This window comes from Eurosta solidaginis, chromosome 5, assembly GCF_040869045.1.
Source record: "Eurosta solidaginis isolate ZX-2024a chromosome 5, ASM4086904v1, whole genome shotgun sequence".
NCBI lineage: Eukaryota > Metazoa > Arthropoda > Insecta > Diptera > Tephritidae > Eurosta > Eurosta solidaginis.
The window spans coordinates 120,737,524-120,756,829 of NC_090323.1; the positions used below are offsets into that span (position 1 = coordinate 120,737,524).

General features: G+C 36.7%; 1 protein-coding gene and 1 pseudogene across 9 annotated transcripts in view; one reads left to right on the plus strand and one right to left on the minus strand.

The window, feature by feature from the left end:
• The window catches only part of Mipp1 (Multiple inositol polyphosphate phosphatase 1), a 1,171,163-nt gene that overhangs the window by 841,705 nt on the left and 310,152 nt on the right, over positions 1-19,306 (plus strand). The gene's annotated exons all lie outside the window — the stretch shown is intronic.
• On the minus strand, positions 8,070-18,991 carry LOC137252851 (SRSF protein kinase 2-like; annotated as a pseudogene).

Sequence of the window (19,306 nt, forward strand, 5' to 3'; positions counted from 1 at the left end):
TGTGAAGTGATGATATAACTCACCATTCTCGATAATATAATCCGGGAACTTCTCCAGATTCCCTTTCACGTCTTCTATTTTGGATTTTAACCATTTGCATGTTGGTATTTCCTTTGCTTGTCCCAGCACGCAGAGTTGTGCATCTTGGGGTTGGCGTGAGAGTGCTTCGGCGACTACATTAAGTTTTCCCTTACGATACTGAATGTCAAACGAATGTTGCTGTAACTCTAATGCCCATCTTGCTATACGACCAGAGGGACTCTCGATCGCGTTTAACCACTTCAGGGACAGACGGTCGGTAATTACGGTGAATTTGTATCCTTCTAAATAAGGTCTCATCTTTCGGATGGCCCATATGATGGCCAAACACTCCTTCTCTCTGGATGAATAGTTCTGTTCTGCCTTGTTAAGACGGCGGCTAGCATACGCGATGACTCGTTCTTCACCCTCTAGCTCTTGAGTGAGAACTGCTCCTAATCCGAAAGCGCTTGCGTCCGTTTGCAGGGTAAATTTTTGTGTGAAGTCTGGGCAGGCCAACACCGGTGCTTCAGTAAGCGAATACTTTAAGTTCTCGAACGCCTCCTGTTGTTGTTCAGACCACTTCCATCTGTTACCTTTCTTTAACATCGTGGTGAGGGGGTGTGCTATGCGTGAAAAGTCTGGCACGAACCGTCGGTACCAGGATGCGATGCCTAAAAATCTTCGTAATTCTCTTATATTCGTGGGCGCCTTAAGTTCTCTAATTGCTGAAATTTTGTCGGGGTCAGTGTGGATACCTTCTTCGCTTACCACGTGGCCAAGATATTTCAGCCGTTTTCTAAAAAACTCGCATTTTTCTGGATTTATTCGGAGGTTGGCTTGTCTCAGGCGGTCAAACACTTCGGTAAGGTGTCTGATGTGATCTTCTAGCGTTGTGCTTGTGACAATGATGTCGTCCAAATAAGCGAATGCATGTGGCTCGAGTTATGGGCCGATAACGTGATCTAACGCTCTTTGGAATGTCGCTGGTGCCGAGTGCAGGCCGAATGACATTACTCTCCACTGGAATAAGCCTCGCCCTGGTACGGTGAATGCCATGTACTGCTTACTCGCTTCTTCCATTTGGATTTTCCAGTAGCCGTTCTTCAAGTCTAGACTGCTTATGAACTTTGCACTTCGCAATCGATCCAGTATGTGCTGTATGCGTGGGAGAGGATATGCGTCGGGGATTTACCGTGCGTTCAGCTGTCGGTAGTCGACACATAATCTCCAACTTCCATTTTTCTTCTTTACCAGTACTATCGGGGCGCTGTGGGGACTCCGCGATGGCTCTATGCATTTCTTTTCTAATAGTTCGTCGACCTCTTTATTGATTGCCTCTTGCATATTAGAGTTACGTGGGAAGTACCTCTGCTTAATGGGGCGGTCATCCCGCATTACTATCTTGTGCGTGGCGATATTCGATGTCCCACTCATGTTCTCGAATCGGCGCAGCTCTTCGTCTAAGAAAGTTTTGATCCTTTTGGTATCTTTACCTGATGTATGTTCTAAACTTACAATTCCTTCGTTGTTGCTTGGTTCGTTACGACCGTTATTGTCCTCTATTATTGATGTGCACGCGATCACTTCTCGCGCCACCCCTTTCTCCTGTAGTGTCAGAGAGTGGCCTCCGCAGCTTAATGTAATATTAGCATTGGCCAGTATATCGGTTCCAATGATAACGTCGTCAACTAGCCCAGGGAGCACAAGTACCTCACTTCTGTGTGTCTTATCACCAATTCTCACCTCTGCATCTATTGCTTGCATTACCGTCCTTGGTCTGCCATCCCCCATTACCACATGCCTTTGCACCTGTTTAACATTTCTTGTACGTATATTCTTTGCCCAAGCCTCGCTCATGAAGCTTCTGGTTGCTCCCGTGTCTATTGTTGCCATCACTTCTTCGCCGTTTACTGTTGCCTCTGCCAAAACTCGCCCTTCTGCCTGTTTCAAAATGTTTAAACTTACCGAGTTTTCACGACTTGAGACCCTACCCCTCGGTTCTGGTATGGTCCCTGGTCGTTTCTCATCGATCTGCGACAGCAATTTTGCGTCAGTACATCACATCGACCACACTCCCAGCAGAATTGTCGTTGCTCGTTGCGACATTCGTATGCAAAATGACCCGTTTCGCCGCATCGCCTACATGCATTCCTCGGATCTACGACACGTTTCTGACTTCCTGGTGGTTCAGTTTCTTGGAGTTGTCGTAATTGGGCGTCTCTTCTTTTTGCTGCTGTGTGTGCAGGTGTATACCTTTGGGTTTGGGGGTAGCGCCCTTCTGTGCGAAGCGGTGGGTTTGGCCGCACTACTGGCCGTGGTTGTTCTCTCTCTGTAATTATATTCTCAAGATCTTCGAAAAGACTTACCAGCTCGTCGAGCATAATGAACTCGTTACGTTTGGCATAAAGTTGATACTCACTACGACTATTGCGATAAATGCGATCTAATTTCTGTTCCTCTGTTAGATTGGCGTGCCGCATCAAGCTCTGAAGTTCCAAGATGTAATCCTTGAATATTTCTTTTGGTCGCTGAAGACGTTGCCGTATTTCGTCGTCTAGCCTCTCGAAGTATCGGCCGCTCAAGAAGAAACGGAGAAAATCCTGCTTGAACATCCGCCATTGTGCCCAATGCCGATTGTTGTTTCTGAGCCATACTAACGCTCGATCTTTAAGCAGTTCGGGTAACGCTCGTGGTAGTAGGTTTTGGTCTACTTCGTACCCCTCTGCCAGCTCCTCGACTCTCTCAATGAATGCCAGTGGATCTCCTCTACCATCATACTTCACGCCCCACTTCCTTACCCGATCGATTATACAAGCCTGTGGCATCAGTGGATTGCTTGGCTCCGTTGTATTTAGTCCTACCTAGGCCTCGTTGAGGTTGGTGGCCATCGTTGATCGTCCTGGACTTACACTACCACCTTGTAGGTTGGGCGGCTCTAGCGTACCCGCCTGTTTCGTGTGTTTTGCTTCCAACTCTGCGAAGCGACTCTCGTACGATGGGTTTTGATTAACGAAATTGACGAACTCCTTCCTCAGTTCGTCGACAGTTCCCGTGCTCCCGAAGCCAAATTCACCTGCGTATGTTACCAGGTCTTCCTTATTGAGGTAGTAGATCCACCTTACCTTTACCATGATTGCTTTGTTCTGTCTTTCAGCTGATGGTCCTTCTGCAATTTATTTTCCACCTTCTCTCTCTGTTGATTTTAGTGTTCCTATCGTTTTCTTTTACCTTATAAGAGTCCCTGCTCGGGCGCCATTTGTAACGAACCCCGGTCGTCCGGGTCTATAGCCAGGGTATAACTCGGTCGATGGGTTCCCTTACAAAGAAAATAATTCCTCTATGTTAAATTGAAGTATCCAATTTATTTATTCGGTTCTTATTAGGGTATGGATTTTCCGTAATGGTCGCTACGCGTCCCACTATATGCCTATATCTTCTTAACTCGAAAAATGCGTAATTTAAACGACCTGAGTGATCACTGCCAGTTGCTCCGTAGTGGTCGCTACGCGTCCCACTATATACCTATACTTTCCTGCCTTGTAATATACGTAACTTAAGCAACCTGAGTGGTCACTACCAGTTGCTCCGTAGTGGTCGCTACGCGTCCCACTATATGCCTACTCTTTGGCTGGTCAGCCCCTAACTAACTTTTGTTTGGTAGTGGCCGCTCCTTTTATACGATTTTGGTAGTCGGTGGCTGCTGCTTAGCAATAATCTATTGGCTTTACAACAACAATGTTCTTGATGTGCTTTTTCACATTCCTTATCTATGTGTACATATGTATGTTCATGACTTCCTATAGGCTGTGCCAAAAGTATTCGCCTAAAACTTCAAGTAAATTATACTAGGTGTATACTATATAGAACTTATATTGTATATAATATATATATGTATAAAAAGACATAGTTTAAATTAATATGGTTGTACTTCATGTTATAAAATTAAAATATACAATTCAAAGGTACAATTCAGAAAAAATGTGTATAAGCTTAAAATATTCTAGTTTATTAAATATTTGTGGAGTCCCAAAACGCCTGCACTTTGGGGTCTTCACAGAATTATTTGTAAATTTAACGTGATTGTCACATTAAGACTGAGCCCAGTAAAGTCTTAATTAAGGTATACTGGAATCAACGATTTGGATATGTTTGTTAAGGGCTGGCGACTGTCACATTCGGAAATCTCAGTACACGGCTTAACATACCGTCAAGATGATTTTCCGGTTAATGTCCCATTCGTCTCCGTCCCGTTAAAACCTTGGCAGGCCTTTTGGTGCGTTCAAAGTCCGTCATCATTAAGTTGGTAGTGCAGGTTCGGTTGAGATCCTCCCGATTAATAATATGATCTGGCTCTGAACGGAGTCTTCATGAGGGACTGTGTCAACTTTCACGTGGCCTCACTGCCTTCGCATAGACAACCACGGGATCTATATAGATAACTGCACACTCGGGCCAAGATAGCGGCCTCAAGTGCAGACCCAATTAAATAGATGAACAGCAACTAAGACTCTCTAACTTGAGAAATAAAAAGAATAAAGCTTTTAAGAGGTTCAAGAAAAATAATTCTGAAGTCAATCGTCTTAACTTCATTCATTTAAGAAATGAGTATGATCATCTTCATAACTTTTATTTAGGCACTATATGTATACCGTTGAAAGGAATTTAAAGTCCAATCCGAGTGGATTTTGGTAATTTATAGACTCCACAAGGAAAACAAATGGATTCCCAACGAACTTGGAATAGGATGGCGCTATCTCTGACAATACTGTCGAGTCCTGCGACTTGTTTGCAAAGTTTTTATAAGTTTATGAGAATCATAGCATTCCTATATCGCCTACATTTCGTTCCACACCTTTACCTTCTATAACCTCCTTTTCAATCGCCGAAGAGGATGTACTATCCGCTATTTCATCGCTAAAGTCCAGTGCCAAACATGACTCCGAGGGATTTGCGCCTGTATTTTTCAAGCGTTGCTGCTATACTTTAGCTAATCCCTTATCCCAGCTTTTCCAGGATTGTATCAATAAGGGTACTTTTCCCGAACAGTGGAAGTTATGTCACATTGTTCGTCTGGTGGTCGTAATGATGTTTGTAATTATAGCCCTATCGTTATACAGGGGACACCGGCCAAATTGTTCGATTAAATAATCCAATCAAAGTTATTTGACCATGTTCGGGATTTGATCTCTAAAGATCAACACGGCTTCTTTCCTGGAAGATCAACCTGTTCGAACTTGACCCTATTAACGAATAGTATAGTGGGTGCGTTCGAAAAGCAGGCACAACTTGATATGATTTACACAGACTTTTCCAAAGCCTTCGATAAGGTATGTCATACCATACTTTTGCAAAAGTTACGAAGTTACGGAGTTAGTGGCATTCTCATTAATTTCTTCGCTAGTTTTCTGTCAAACAGGAAACTATTTATTAAGTTAGGGAATACAACCTCAAGACTATTTATCGATGCGTGGTCAGGTATACCTCAGGGTACTCACTGCCGACCACTGCTATTTCCTTTATTTATTAACGACCTACCGAATTGCTTTAAATTCGCTAAGTGCCTAATGTTCGCGGATGACGTCAAACTTTTTTGTGCCGTTCGTGATGCTAGTGATAGTCATAAGTTACAAGTTGATCTGAATTCACTGAATCAGTGGTGCACTTTGAATTGTCTCAAACTGAACATCAACAAATGCTGTGTTGTCACCTTCACTAGGAAGTCTAACAACATAATATTTAGTTACAATATAGACCATTGTAAATTTTACCAAGTAGCGCAACTAACAGCTGATCGGTGAAAATTCGCACATTCACACGCACAGTTCTCGACTCAGTGTTTGTTGTTATTAGAAGAATAGTTTTATTTATATTAAAGCTTTTATCATTTTTTTTTTAACTTTGAAAAAACTCCGAACACCATTCCTTCATTATATGACATTCGACTGCCTAGTCCACTGCCTTCCACTCTATTCGCAACATAACCTCTACTTAAGCTGCCAAACTATATAGTAAACAATGATATAGACAATTGTGCTCCAAGTAGAAATACAGAAATGAAAGATTTGGGTGTTATTTTCGACTCAAAGCTAACATTTTCTCAACACATTGACTTAATAGTATCAAAAGCTTTTTCTATGATAGGGTTCATACAGGGCCGAACTTACCACTAGGCTGACTAGGCTGTAGCCTAGGGCGGCAAAGTTTTGGGGGGGGGGGGGCGCCATTTAGGGGGCGAACAATTTTTAGAACCTAACGACAGAATAATTTATGATTTGGAAATTAAATGTGTAAGGAAAAAAATTATATTGGATAATCATTTATATCTCAAATAAAGGAAAATAAAATTAAAAAAATGTACCTATATCAATAATTTAATGTAAGGAATTTGTCATTCATTTCATGGATCATCAGTCGTAAGCATTCAGATAAAGGCGCGAAATTTTTTAAAGTGTGTGCAACAGAGCGTTTGACATGTCGTCTGCTACTCTGTGCAACAACGTATCACGTGGCCAAAGGAATCCGGGATAAATTAGAATCTCTTGAAACAATCTTTATGGTTGGTTTTTGGCATTTTATTCATTCACGTTTCGAAGCAGTCAGTAAGAAATTGCAATCTGTTTCTACTACAAAGGACCAAGTGATTCAATTGTACGATGGACTTCTTAATACTGTTAAAATGATGCGTAACGATTTTGACATTTTTGAAAAAAAAAAGCCTTGAGGCATCAGTCATTAAAGAATATAAGACTTGTAAAAGTAGAAAAAATACCAGGAAAACTCAGTTTGATGAAAAAAAAGAAGGAGATGTAACATTGTTGGCAGAGAAGACTTGAGAGTCAATTCTTTTAATGTTATCATCGACAATTTACTCTGCAATCTAGAAGAAAGAAGCTCAGGATACAAAAACATTTTTAAGAAATTTTCTGCGCTCATTGAATTGAATACTTTAAGTTCTGAAGACCTTCGTGAGCAAGCAAAACAGTTGTGTGAATTTTATCACGAAGACTTGGAGACATCCTTTGAGGATGAGTTAATTCATTTTAAAATGCATTGCATGGATAGATATCAAATTTTTCACCAACAGAAATGCTAAAATTTTTGCGAAAAAATGATCTTCAAATGATGTTTCCAAACGTCGAAATAGCTTATACAATACTTGTATGCACTGCAGTAACAAAGTGCATTGCCGAAAGATCTTTTTCATGTTTACCAAGAATAAAAAATTATTTACCTTCAACATCAGAACACCGAACGTCGGCTACGGCTTTACTTGCAATTTAATCTTCATTATGTGTAAAACTTGATTGTGATAAGTTAATAGAAGAATTTGCAAAAAATAAGGTTCGACGCAAATTATTGTGAATAAGTGTATTTTTATTGAAAGATCAAAATTTGTTTAGCATATACATATGTATGTACATGCAATGTACTATATATTTGTGAAAGTATGTCTGTATGTATGTTTGGACTTGCAGCCTAAACCGCAAAATGGAATCGAACGAAATTTTGTCATGACATACCCTGAGTGCGTCAATCTATGGTAGGCTATATAAAAAAAGTTTTCGACAAGGGGGCATGGCACCTCCCATACAACTGGAATTTTTCGTAGTCAATATATCTGAAAGTATTAAGGCTAGACGACTGAAATTAGGTGAGTGGTTATATGAGACCAATCCCTACCCCCTCCAGAAAAACTGGGTATAACGAAAAAGGGGGCGTGGCACCTCCCATACAACTTGAATTTTTGTAGTCAATATATCTGAAAGTATTAAGGCTAGACGACTGAAATTAGGTGAGTAGTTATATGAGACCAATAGCTACCCCCTCCAGAAAAACTGGGTATAATGAGGGGCGTGGCATCTCCCATACAAATGGGGGTTGTGATAAGTCTATATAGTGTTAACTACTTTGTACTCTTTACTTTAATTTTTAAAATAATTTTTAATTGAGTTTTCGTGTTAACTTAAAAATGTTTGAATAACTTCAAAAAAAGATAACTCTTATTAGTATTAAAATATTTAAACTCAAAAATAAACAAAAATAAATTTTTAAAAATAAAATAAATATTTGGTGCAGTTAACAATTTTCTCATTATTATTACAGTTTTGTTTGGTATTTGTGTATGCGTATTCGAAGTGCTTGAATTGCTATTTTTTGCGCTTTGTTGCCTGCCTTTGCGTCGGTAGTTTTTATTGTTGAAACTTTCTTGTTTACTGATTGTCCTTTAAGGGTCGGAGAAGAGCTGCCTGAGTCATTACGCTCATCCTTAATAGTACGGCTATCGCTGCTCGAGGTGGACTTGTTATCATTTTGTTGTTGTTGTCGTTTTTCCTTCTCTTTATGATGTTGCTGTTGCTGTTGTTGCGCTGCGTTCTTCTTATTTTTCTTCTTCTCGCCAGCAGCACCACCAACACTATTGGTAACAACCTGTTCTACTGTCCCTACACCTGCTTTCTGTCTTTGCTGTTTTCGTGGTGAGTTTGTATTTGAATTATTACTGTCACGTACTTGCAGTTATTGCTGTTGCTCTTCTTTATCATCATCATCGGCATCACCATCTGCAGTATGCTCCTCAGAAATGACATCTTGCTCAGCATCTTCATCATCGTCATAATCATCTTCTTGCTTATACTCCGCATCATATGTATCACCATTCACCAATGTAAAATTCAAACGCGCCCTCTGCTCAGTACTACCATCGCCAACACCATCGTTAGAGAGCTCTGTGCCGTCAGCAACAATACCACCACCATCTCCAACTGGCGTGTCACCACTTTGTTCCAAATAATCCCATTGTTTTTTAAATAGTTCCAAACGTTTCTTTGCTTTCTTTTTAAGTTTCTTCTTTTTATTTTTACTCATTTTGCCGGTAATTTGTGGCTCGCGATACTCTTTTGGTGCACGACTTACAAACGATGGAAACATTTTATAATTCATCACATACAATTCGGTAGCTTCATTTGCCAATGAACGTACATATTGCTCATCAACACAGAGTATCACATTTTCTGGTTTTATATCGGTATGTATAATTTTGCAACATGTATGTAAATAATCTGAACCTTCGAGCACCTGACGTGTTATGGATTTCACATTTTCAATTGGTATACCACGATAATTGGATATGCGTATGAGTCTTAACAGATTGTCGCCGAGCACCTCGAATACCATACAAATGTGTGTGCCATTTACGCCAGTGATCTTAAAATGATCTAGCAATTGCACCGTTTTTTGACGACGCGGATTACTTGGATCTGAATCACGCACCGATTTGAGTATCTTAATTTCATCTTTTGCCGTCTCAGCGAAATGATGAGCAGATTTGACAATTTGTATGGCCACATAGCGCTTTTCCTGTAAATATGATACAATCAAAAGAATGTTATGTGAAAGATTTTCTCTTAGTGAAGAGAAACGATTAGAACAATTATTTTCAAAAACTGAACTTGGTGATCGTTCACCATCGGAATTATTCAGATTTATGAAATCACTTATAGCTATTGACTCCATTGTAAGTCAAGAATTACTTTTCAAATTATGGATTCGTAAAAACGAATATCAACATGTAAATCATTTAAAATCAGTTTTCAAAAGAGTTGAAGTATTTTATTTAAAATTAAACCTTCAAAATGTGCTCTCGGTGTAAATAAATTAAATTTTTTAAGTTACGAAATTTCAGGCGAAGATATTAAACCATCTTTAGATCGAATTGAAATCATAACAAATTTAGAAAAACCAATTTCTATAAATAAATTACAAAAATTTTTAGGTATGATAAATTACTATCACAGTACTCTACTTTGTACTCTTTACTTTAATTTTTAAAATAATTTTTAATTGAGTTTTCTTGTTAACTTAAAAATTTTTGAATAACTTGAAAAAAAAGAAAATTCTTATTAGTATTAAAATATTTAAACTCAAAAATAAACCAAAATAAATTTTTAAAAATAAAATAAATATTTGGTTTATTACCAAAGTCTAATATATTAGTCTATATAGTACTGCTTTTATTTATACCCGAACGACGTCGGGTACTCTGCTAGTTATTAATATAAATAAAAAAGTATCAGCTAAAAGTATGTAGATATTATTTGTTACGATTTCTTTTATTTCATATACATATCCAAGAGAATTTTTAAAAAGTTGGGAGGCGGGTGGGAAGCGCAGAAAAATAAACAGCCTAGGGCGGCAAATACCTCAAGTCCGGCCCTGGGTTCATAAGAAGAAATTCAATGGATTTCAGAGACCCTTGCACTTTAAAAGCTCTTTACATATCTCTTGTTCGAAGCAGACTAGAGTATTGTTCTCTAATATGGTGCCCATACTATGAAACCCACTCAAACAAAATCGAAAGAGTTCAAAAAGTTTTCACGAAATATGCTCTAAGAAAGTTACCGTGGCAAGGTAATCTTCCTTCTTATATTAGTAGACGGAAACTAATGGGCTTGCAGTCCCTATATGATTGAAGAATATACTTCTCAATACTTTTTATTTATAATGTCATTAATAATAACATACTGAAATGTTTGGAGAAAATGAAAAGAAATTACGACTTCGATGTGCAAACATTAAATCTCTGTTTATTCAATAAATTCTTTGTCTTATAAAGTAATTTACTTAACCTATACATTCATAAATATCTTAATACTAATAACTAAAAATATGTACATTGAAAATGGGGTATGAGTACATGTAAGTTTGTATACAGTCTTTGTATACATGTAGTTTTGAATGCATGACTCTATACATGTAGTTTTGTATATGTTATTTAGCTACGTCAGCAGATCAATGTGAGTACTTTGGTTAATGCTATGCATACACGTAAGTTTGTAAGTTTGTATGCCTGTTCGCAACGTTGGAATATCGATGTGAGTATTTTATTTAATACGATTATTACTAAAATATATTTGGAGTTCATGATACGTATTATTGCAAGTGTGTTACAGTGGGTATGAAGCATAATGCTACATTACAGTGGGTATGACGTATAATGCTACACCATCCGCCTTAGAAAAAAGAGTGTTATATAATTGTTTTGTGGAAAATTGTATAAGACTCTTTGTCGTATTTTCAATGATTTTGTTACTTGATATTGTAGTGAAAGAGGTTGTTTGCTTTGCTTTTGATCTGCTGACCTTGATGTTTTTATTGTTTATACTTTAATGCATATCCCTTTTTTTTCAAAAATGTTTACATTTTACATATATTTTTTTTCTTTTGTTTTTGTATACGTCCTTTTTTCAAAATTTTAAATTTTTAGATATAGAATTTTTAAATTTTACTTATTTTATTTATCTTGTTTATTTTATTTATTTTATTAGTTCATTGCCGGATTTTAAACGTGTCGACCCATCTAAGATCCGCTTGTTTTTAGAATTTATTTTTAATATTTGTATGGAAACATGAAGCAGGTGAAAAAAAAATTGTTTTCAATTGTTTAGATATAAATTATTATTAAACAATTGAGAAAATTGGAATATTTATTTTAGATTCTTTCTAAGAGATATTTTAGATGGACTATTCATTATTTTTATTGTTCCTACCATTTTTATCATGCAACCTTTTTTCCTATCGAAATATTTTCCTATTAATATTTTCTAATCTATTGGGGAATTTGAAGTGAGAATATTTCTTACTACTATTCAATTCTATTTAGCGTAAAAGATATTTCCTATTACTATTTCCAATTCTATTTTATCGGAGTTAAAAAAAAATATTTTTCCTAAAATTATGGTTTCTATAAAAGCGAGTTTTTATAGCTGAAACACCTCTTACTTAAAAACTTAAACTTACAATCAATCAAAATTGTATAGCTAATTATTCGGGAAATTTAGTAGTTGTAGTTGGGGGAAGAGCGAGGTAATTTATATTTGTTGTAGTAGTTTAGCTGGTTAATGGAAAAAAGGTACAGTGGATGCAAAAATTATCCCATCTTTTAATTTGTTTTTCTTATTTTTCCAGCAATTTATTTGATCTTATTTGTCATGCGATTTCTGCGGCGGCCACCAAGACAGAATCGTTATAACATTTATGAAGAATATTTTTATTTTTATACCGGGATTGTCACATGCACAACCTCTTTGGTTAGTGCTATTGTTTGGTCTTAGAGAACTTTGTTAACAATTATTATTTTATAAATTCGCCTACTGCAGTAAATATTCAATTCTTAATCACCAATTTGTCCCTCAGGACAACTGTGTATTTTCTTATAATTTTCAAGTCCTGGATTGCCGGCATTTCTTTTATGTCTGGTCGAATATTGTCCTAAGTCAATAACTTCCTCAACAATCTGGTTACTTGAAAATTTTCTACGCTACTATTTTTCTGTCTTAAGATGAAAAACGAGCGCGACTAGTCTTTTATTGTAAATAGCGCTTTAATATGTTTATATGTTCTCTTTTGTGACTATTCTTCATTATTTTTTTTTTTTGTTGTTATGGGCTGGTTTTAGCAGCTTTGTATTATTTGTTTTTTGTTCTTAGTTTTTGCCCATTTCCACTGTCCTAGAATTTGCTATTGTTTCTTGACTAATTTTGTCAAGAGCATTTAGAGTTGTAATGCAAGTTTTTGGTTTGCTGTTCGCTTTAGGCAGGGCTGCCTTTACCGTCTATTGTGATATTTTAAGATTTTCTATTTGAGATTTTATTTCAATTGTTTATTACTCTTCCTCAGTGTTGAACTTGGAAACTTGGGTATGAGACACAAAGGATATTAGACGCGCTGTTGCACGTTATTCATTTGCCTATATTTAAATTTCATATAGGTTTTAAGTATAGCGGCTATCGCTATGATTAACAGCACAATAATGTATATTAAAACTGCTAGCCAAACATCTGGAATATTTGGAGCAGCCTTGGTTTCTGGTTCAGCTGGTGGTTCATATTTTACTATCCTGTTCTCTGATGTTTCAGAGTTTCCTTTTCCTACCTCGTAGCCAGCTATGGCTACCATAATGCCTTGGGCTTGTTTTGTCCACCAAGACATTTTGAAATATAATTATTTTCCTGCTTCTATGAGTAATGAACTAAATTTAATTTTTAATAAAAATTTTCGGTTTTATTCTCTTATACTATGCGTTCCATTTTACTCTTGACATTAATAAATTTATCATATTTAATTAATTGATATTTTAACAATTTACTTCTAAAATTGTAATTTTTGTTTTACTTTAGAATTATTCATTTCCGATTTAAGTATTCTACATTTTTCCTTAAAGAAAATTTTTAAATTTTTATTTTCTTTTGTTTAAATAATTTTTCAAAGTAACTAATATTTTTCTTTAATTTTTAGAAATAGTAATTTTTCTTCAAAATATTTTAAAATTAAATTTTGCTGATTTAGTTTTCTTTATTTAAACTTAATATTTTTGACATTTCTTAAAATTGAAAAGAAAAAAAAATTCCAAGTATTATTTATTGTTATTATTTTTTTTCTCTATGTCACATTGGGTTTCAAACTTTTTCCTAATTTTTAGGTTGAAAACGAGCTTTTTTTTTTTTTCAGATGCTACTTAGCTACACTCTCCTCATCATACGCATTATTTCTTCCACCTTGATAGTGGGGTTTATAATGTCCTCAATTGTGGGTTCCCTTTCCATACCTATTATCTTCCACAATTTCTTTAAACCCTCTAATTCTTTGGGTAGGTCCCTAGTGTGTCGGGTATTTTCGTCCCACCAATAGAGAGGAATGTCCGAGGAGTTTCTTTGCATTTTTATTTATTATTAACAGAGTAATTTTATTTTTAAATCTATAAAAATGTCCTATAGGCTTTCTCCAAAGGAAAGGTCAAACTGTCTGAAGTTAACTGACTATTTTAAAGAAGTATCCTAAACATTCCAATTTACTTTAACATTTAAAAAATTTAAGTAAAGTTTTTGTTTTTGAATTTAAGAAATTTTAATTTTTCTGCTACTTCTTTTTTTCCATAAAGAAATTTTACTTTAAATTTTAACAAGGTAAATTATATATTTTTTTTTTTGAAATTTAAAAAAAAAAAAAATGTGTTCAATGTTTAATACAAATGTGTTTCTAAAAAAATTTTTTTTTTTTTTTTGTTTTGTTTTTTTTTTTTACTAATTTTCTTTCATATATCAATTCCTACTTAAAGAGGACAAAAAAAAATCCTAAGCAAAAACGAAAGTTTGTTTAGCGTCCATAAAGGCCGCCCAATTTGTTTCTAAATTTTATACCTACTTATATTTATATAGCTGCCAGTTTTGTTGTCGTCTCAACCGGTACTCCGTCGATTGCTAATATATTTCCGGTCTCAATTTATTCCACCTTTTATGCTATTATATATGTAGCCATGTATCTTCCCGTCCTAATTTATTCCACCTTTTATGCGATTAGCCATGTATGTATGTGTAAATATTTCAGCATTGCTTGTGGTGTATGAAAATAATTCCTTGGTTTGAATACCATCCGAGATATTTACCAACTGAAGAATTAGCAGGTCTTTAAACTACAGATGCATTGTCGATTCTTTCTTTCATCATATAAAAAATTTTTGCAATTTTGCAGGATTTACTTGTTGTCCTGGTTTATAAACTGGCGGAATTTCCTCCAGTCGATCGTTTTAGCAATACTTGCTTGTTTTTTTTTTGCTTATTTAGGATCGGACTGGCAGGATTTTTTCCAGTCAGTTAAAATGTTTGATTTACAGGCGAATCCTGTTTTATTTATTTTTCCGAACCGACAGGCTCTTCTGGCCAGCTAGATCATTTAGCAGTTGTGCTAGTTATTGACCTAGACTGGCAGGATCGCCATGAAATGTTTGGAGAAAATGAAAAGAAGTTACGACTTCGATGTGCAAACATTAAATCTCTGTTTATTCAATAAATTCTTTGTCTTATATAGTAATTTACTTAACCTATACATTCATAAATATCTTAATACTAATAACTAAAAATATGTATATTGAAAATGGGGTATGAGTACATATAAGTTTGTATACAGTCTTTGTATACATGTAGTTTTGTATGCATGACTCTATACATGTAGTTTTGTATTTGTTATTTAGCTACGTCAGCAGATCAATGTGAGTACTTTGGTTAATGCTATGCATACACGTAAGTTTGTAAGTTTGTATGCCTGTTCGCAACGTTGGAATATCGATGTGAGTATTTTAGTTAGTTCCCATAATGGGTTGTATGTAATAAGTAATTTATTAGCTGTGAACGGATAAGGGTTGCATATTCGGCATTCCATTGATGTTAGTTAACCGTCTGGGTTAGTTCAATAATTTATGTTGGAAAATATTGTAATACGATTATTACTAAAATATATTTGGAGTTCATGATACGTATTATTGCAAATGTGTTTCAGTGGGTATGAAGCATAATGCTACATTACAGTGGGTATGACGTATAATGCTACAATACACTGTGAGGACTTATCTAATTTGGTCAATTTATATGACCCGCCTCGTAACTTAAGAAATAATCTTATTGGTAGACACATTCCACTCTACTAATTACGCCATGAACGAGCCGATTGCTAGGAGCGTTAGATTATGCAATACCTATGCTAGCGTTATTGAGTTTAATGATAGTATAAGTATATTTAAATTAAAATTGTACACTATTTTTAATTGATTAACTGCGTACTATATCTAGTCTGTAAGAATTAAATTCTGTATGCTAAACTTAAATAAATAAATAAATAAAGAACTATGGCCCACTCCCTCTTTAAATACTCTTTAATACCTTCCATTTGATACACATGTCATACAAACAAATTCCAGGGTTACCCTAGGTTCATTTTCCTACGTGGTGATTTTCCCTTATTTTGGCTCACAGAGTATATTAACTTTTAGTGGATAACGGTTGGTTGTACAGGTATAAAGGAATCGAGATAGATATAGACTTCCATATATCAAAATCATCAGGATCGAAAAAAAAATTTGATTGAGCCATGTCCGTCCGTCCGTCCGTCCGTTAACACGATAGCTTGAGTAAATTTTGAGGTATATTGATGAAATTTGGTATGTAGGTTCCTGAACACTCATCTCAGATCGCTATTTAAAATGAACGATATCGGATTATAACCACGCCCATTTTTCGATATCGAAAATTTCGAAAAACCGAAAAAGTGCGATAATTCATTACCAAAGAAGGATAAAGCAATGAAACTTGGTAGGTATGTTGAACTTATGACGCAGAATAGAAAATTAGTAAAATTTTGGACAATGGGCATGGCACCGCCCACTTTTAAGAGAAGGTAATTTAAAAGTTTTGCAAGCTGTAATTTGGCAGTCGTTAAAGATATCATGATGAAATTTGGCAGGAACGTTACTCCTATTCCAATCTGTATGCTTAATAAAAATTTGCAAAATTGGAGAAGGACCACGCGTACTTTTGAAAAAAAAAGTTTTTTTAAGTCAAATTTTAACAAAAAATGTAATATCTTTACAGTATATAAGTAAATTATGTCAACATTCAACTCCAGTAATGACATGGTGCAGCAAAGTACAAAAATTACAGAAAATGTCAAAATGGGCGTGGTTCCGCCCTTTTTCATTTAATTTGTCTAGGATACTTTTAATGCCATAAGTCGAACAAAAATTTACCAATCCTTGTAAAATTTGGTAGAGGCTTAGATTCTAGGACGATAACTTATTTCTGTGAAAAAAGGCAAAATCGGTTGAAGACACGCCCAGTTTTTATACACGGTCGACCGTCTGTCCTTCCGCTCGGCCGTTAACACGATAACTTGAGAAAAAATCGATATATCTTTACTAAACTTAGTTCACGTACTTATCTGAACTCACTTTGTATTGATATAAAAAATGGCCAAGATCCGACTATGACCACGCCCATTTTGTCGATATCGAAAATTACGAAAAATGAAAAAAATGCCATAATTCTATACCAAATACGAAAAAAAGGATGAAACATGGTAATTGGATTGGTCAATTGACACAAAATATAACTAAAGAAAAAAACTTTGTAAAATGGTTGTGACACCTACCATATTAATTAGAAGAAAATGAAAAAGTTCTGCAGGGCGAAATGAAAAACCCTTGAAATCTTGGCAGGCATACTGTTCGTGGTATTACATATATAAATAAATTAGTGGTATTCAACAGATGATGTTCTGGGTCACCCTGGTCCACATTTTGGTCGATATCTGGAAAACGCCTTCACATATACAACTACCACACTCCCTTTTAAAACCCTCATTAATACCGTTAATTTGATACCCATATCGTACAAACACATTCTAGAGTCACCCCTGGTCCACCTTTATGGCGATATCTCGAAAAGGCGACCACCTATACAACTACCACACTCCCTATTAAAACCCTCATTATTACCTTTAATTTGATACTCATATCGTACAAACAAATTCTAGAGTCAGCCCTGGTACACCTTTATGGCGATATCCCTAAATGGCGTCCACCTATAGAACTGTGACCGAGTCCCTCATAAAATACTCTTTAATATCTTTCATTTGACACACATGTCATACAAACACATTCCAGGTTTACCCTCGGTTCATTTTCCTACATGGTTATTTTCCTTTATGATGTCACCATAGCTCTCAACTGAGTATGTAATGTTCGGTTACACCCGAACTTAACCTTCCTTACTTGTTTTTAATACGTTGTTTTATCTAGCCTGTAAGATTTTGGATGATAGACTGAATTAATAAACTAAACTAATAATAAACTTAATGTTGCTTACAACAACATTGCTATATACGTGTTTGGCTGAGCTCAGGCCAATGGGGTCACAGCTGGCGGACAGTGAATGGCCTATTAATTAGGTTAGCTGCGAATACTTAATAAGCAGCCGTCGGCCAAGAGCGGCTGGTGAGGAGGGTTTGGCTGAAAAGGCCTAAAACATCCTGAGAACCTCCAGTGACAGGGCGAGTAGATGCCGTCTTGAATTAAGCATCCACAGCCTAGTTCGGGGTTGCATCGAGGGAATACCTACCCAAGATAGGGAGGCAATTAAGCGAGGTGGGATACACACTCAGGAAGGTAAAGAGGAATTATTTGTAAATTTTAACGTGATTGTCACATTAAGACTGAGCCCAGTAAAGTCTTAATTAAGGTATACTGGAATCAACGATTTGGATATATTTGTTAAGGCTGGCGACTCTGACATTCGGAAATCTCAGTACACGGCTTAACACACCATCGAAATGATTTTCCGGTTTATGTCCCATTCGTCTCCGTCCCGTTAAGACCTTGGCAGACCTTTTGGTACGTTCAAAGTCCGTCATCATTAAGTTGGTGCTGCAGGTTCGGTTGACATCCTCCCGATTAATAATGATCTGGCTCTGAACGCAGTCTTCATGAGGGACCGTGTCAACTTTCACGTGGCCTCCCTGCCTTCGCATGGACAACCACGGGATCTACATAGATAACTGCACACTCGGACCAAGATACGCGGCTTCAAGTGCGGACCCAATTAAATAGTTGAACAGCAATAACAATAATAAAATAAAAAACCAAACACTGGAGAAAGAAATGGCGCTCAATCCATTCGCAGGAAGGAAGTTACCTCGCTCTCCAGAAGGGCGTGGCCCATCGGCTGGGGGCCTTAACGATACGTTGCAAGTGGTAACAAAACCCAAAGGAGCGGGGGCCGAAAGCAAGCAAGGAGCGCTGCCGGCTGCTACACCGAAGCTAGGCAAAAAGAGCTTCGACAGCAAGGTTCAAACAGGTACACCAACTTTAAGTGACCGAATTACGCAGGCGTCAGTTGCGTTAAATCAGCAAAACCCCCCTGGAGAAAAGAAGATGACCTAGCTAGGCAAGGCGATTGAGGACTTGATGCAGTTTTTTCATAGGGCGTAATAATATACACGCGGAAACCAAGCGCTTTGCCTCCGTAATAAAAGTGCTGTTTATCGAGTCGGCCCTAGAGGTAAAGAACTTGGAACATAAGCAAGCGAAAGTGCCAAAGATAGAAATCCATAATAATATCAGCGCCGTACTCACTGACACTGACAATCGCATTATCTTGGGCGATTTCAATGCCCATCACGATCTATGGCATTCAAACTTGCGAGTGGACAGCAGGGGTTGTTGACTGATCAAATAGAAGAAACTACGTGCTGCACAATAAACGAAGACGCCCCACACGTATGGTAGGAAGCTGCCACAGTTCGCCGGATATTTCAATCGTGAGCGCACCTGTAAACTGCGTCAACTGGCAGCCGATGGTAACATTGGCATCCGACCACCTGCCTATACTTATTTCGCTCGAGCGTTCCGCCGACTTCATCGTCGCAGAAAAACGCACTTTCATTAACTTTAAAAAAGGAAAGTGGG